Genomic DNA, 2,727 nt, shown 5'->3' on the forward strand with positions numbered 1-2,727 from the left:
AATATCGTGTTCTAAAATATTTTAAGCTGTTTCCAACTTTAAACAAATAAAATATTAATTTTTCGTCTCACAAGGGTATTTTGGTCATTTTTCTCAAAAATCTTAAAACTGGCTAAAACATAATGTACAAGTACAAAACACACAATTCATATTCAAAATGAGTTTAAAAGTCTAAAATCTTCATTTAAAACGAAATTATGGTTATTTGAATATAATAAGAAAATAAAAGAAATATTAAGTAAAATATTCTATTTTCTTATAAAACAATATTTATAGAGTTATACGTAAATAATTTTTATAACGTAAAAGCTAAATAAATTTATACATACTTAAATACAGTAAGCCAAAATATTTAATTTAATTTACAATAACAAGAGTGCCCCCGGATAAACAAAAGTAAAGAGGACTTTGAACCTACGGTTTGGAAAATGCAGATCCCACTGTAGTCCTCGATGAGATCAGCTATCTACAGTCTATATTGAACCTGAAATGGGTGGAAAGGAGGGTGGTGAGATTATAAAATCTCAATGAGTAAACAAACATCATCCTAAACATCTAGAGTTGAGTACATGGAGACAATAAAGTAAATCATCATAAACTGTGTTATAGCATTAGAACACATTTTTTTCGAAACACGTAAAGAGGCTTATGAATCTCATAAAAATCTAGGCTTGTGCCATAAATCCATTCTCGGGGACACCTTGGCCGAGGCATCCTACCGAGACCGCCAAGGCTATTAAAATTCACATTTCACATAAATCATGTTTTTGTTTTGAAAACATAGCCGTTCCTTGGCGTTGGCTGAGTTCCCCCTCACGTGGTGGTTTAGCGTGAAGTGAACCCTAAACTTTACCCCAGGAGATACCCTACGCGCCTCTCCGTTCGAGGTAAGAATATAATGGGGTTTACCGTGCCCCTCTAAAAGGCTGGTCCACAGAAACCCCCTACTGCAGTGATTAATTAATATATAATCCACCATATAATAAAACTCAATAACATGATATGGCAATTTTGTAATTCGTAGTTTTTTCAAGGTAACCAAACAATTCGCATTTCAATACAATTGCCAACTAGCCAATCATGCTCGATTTATCATAAGCCAGTTAATTTAAACAATCAAATTGCCACAATTAACAGTCTCCGTGTACTCTATTTTTCAAAATCACTATTAATTTCAAAACAATTTATAATTTAATTTCATTGAAACTCATTTATTCATAAAACATGAAAATTTATCTTTTTAAATTCCTTTTTCCATAGAATTCATGAAAGCATCTAAAAACCACCCTAGATAATTAAAATGACAGTAAGTTTACTCACTATGTCTAGAATGCAGACTTTCGAAGCACTCTGTCTACTGGTCCTCGGATGCAATTTCCTTGCCTTTATCGGAGGACTCACCACCTTGACACAATACAAAATCGAGAGTTTCACCAAGTTGGTACTAAATCAAAATTAAATTAATTTAGATTACCAATGCATGATATGGAATGCAAAATGCACTGGTAACTATCTAAACCCGGTATTGGCCTAATTCGTCTTATCACCCGATTAAATTCCTAACGGGTCCGTTTAAACTCCAATTTAATTCTTTTCAGTTTCTATACCTCAATTGCACCCAAATTAACTTAATGTCCCTCAGTGTGGTGCAAATTATCAGTCCCAACAGCAAATTACGAAAATACCCCTAGTGGGTAAAAATTCATATTTTTGCTCCGAAAATTCCCATTATTTTTCTAGGCTCTTAATTCATCATTCCTTAACCAATTCTCCTAGAATAAAATCAAACTCATCCTCACTCACTACATGGTAAATTCAGCCATTAATGGTTGGGGGAGAAAATAAATTCTTTTCTTGTTGTTTTGTTTCTAAATATGCTAAACTAACTAAAAACACTAACATAAATTAAAATCAAATAAATCCAACAACTTTCTCTCTCCTAACCCATTTTTCCAGAATTTAATTCATCATGAAAACATGTAATTTAATCATGGAAAATAAAGAGAAATGCTTGGGAATAAGAAAACTCAAGCTTAATAGAAAAAGCTCACCTTTTTCACTTAATTTCCTTGAAAATTCACACTTTTTCTTTGATTTTCTCTCTCTAGGGTTTTGTTTTTGTTTTCTCTCTCTTCTTGCTGGTTTGGCCGGCCATGGGGTGGAAGATGGGCTGATTTTGTGCCTTTTAAAAAGGAAAATAATAAATTAATAAAGGCATGACACATGGCATCATGTCATTGGCCCGTTTTTAAAATTTTAAAAATTTAAACATTTTATCTCCACCACATGTTTAGTCAAGGGTCAAAGATGAAGACAAGGAAGACCATGTGCTGGAAAAAATATCCTGGTGGTGGAAAATTACAATTTTGCCCGTGAGGTGGCAAAATTACCATTTTACCCCTATACTCCAAATTATACCGAAATTAAAATTTTTCACTTCTAAACCTCAAATCATACTTCAATAAGTCAAATTATACTCTAATAAGTCAAATGGGGTCAAAAAAAATCTTTTCTAAAATTCCCATTTTGTCCCCAGGTGGCAAATGACCATTTTGCCCCTAGTTAGTGAAAATTCCGATTTGACTCCAAATTGATCCTCAAACTCCAAATTACCATTTTAAGTCATCCATGAACTATGAAACTCTTAATCTCACCTTAAAATTCCTATTTGATCTAGTTCGAGGATTAAATAAACTTTGTTGTACCTCTAGGTACAATACCGACTTT

The 2,727-nt window shown here is 32.8% G+C and overlaps 1 long non-coding RNA gene across 1 annotated transcript; it reads right to left on the reverse strand.

The window, feature by feature from the left end:
• Nucleotides 1-331: 331 nt before the first annotated feature.
• Nucleotides 332-2,149, reverse strand: LOC148764724 (uncharacterized). Its single transcript, XR_016025509.1, has 3 exons — nucleotides 2,052-2,149; nucleotides 1,321-1,404; nucleotides 332-484 (listed from the first exon to the last, which is right to left on the reverse strand). It is a non-coding gene; the product is annotated as an uncharacterized LOC148764724 (long non-coding RNA).
• Nucleotides 2,150-2,727: the final 578 nt, after the last annotated feature.

Source organism: Theobroma cacao, chromosome 1 (genome assembly GCF_053813885.1).
Source record: "Theobroma cacao isolate CCN51 chromosome 1, ASM5381388v1, whole genome shotgun sequence".
NCBI lineage: Eukaryota > Viridiplantae > Streptophyta > Magnoliopsida > Malvales > Malvaceae > Theobroma > Theobroma cacao.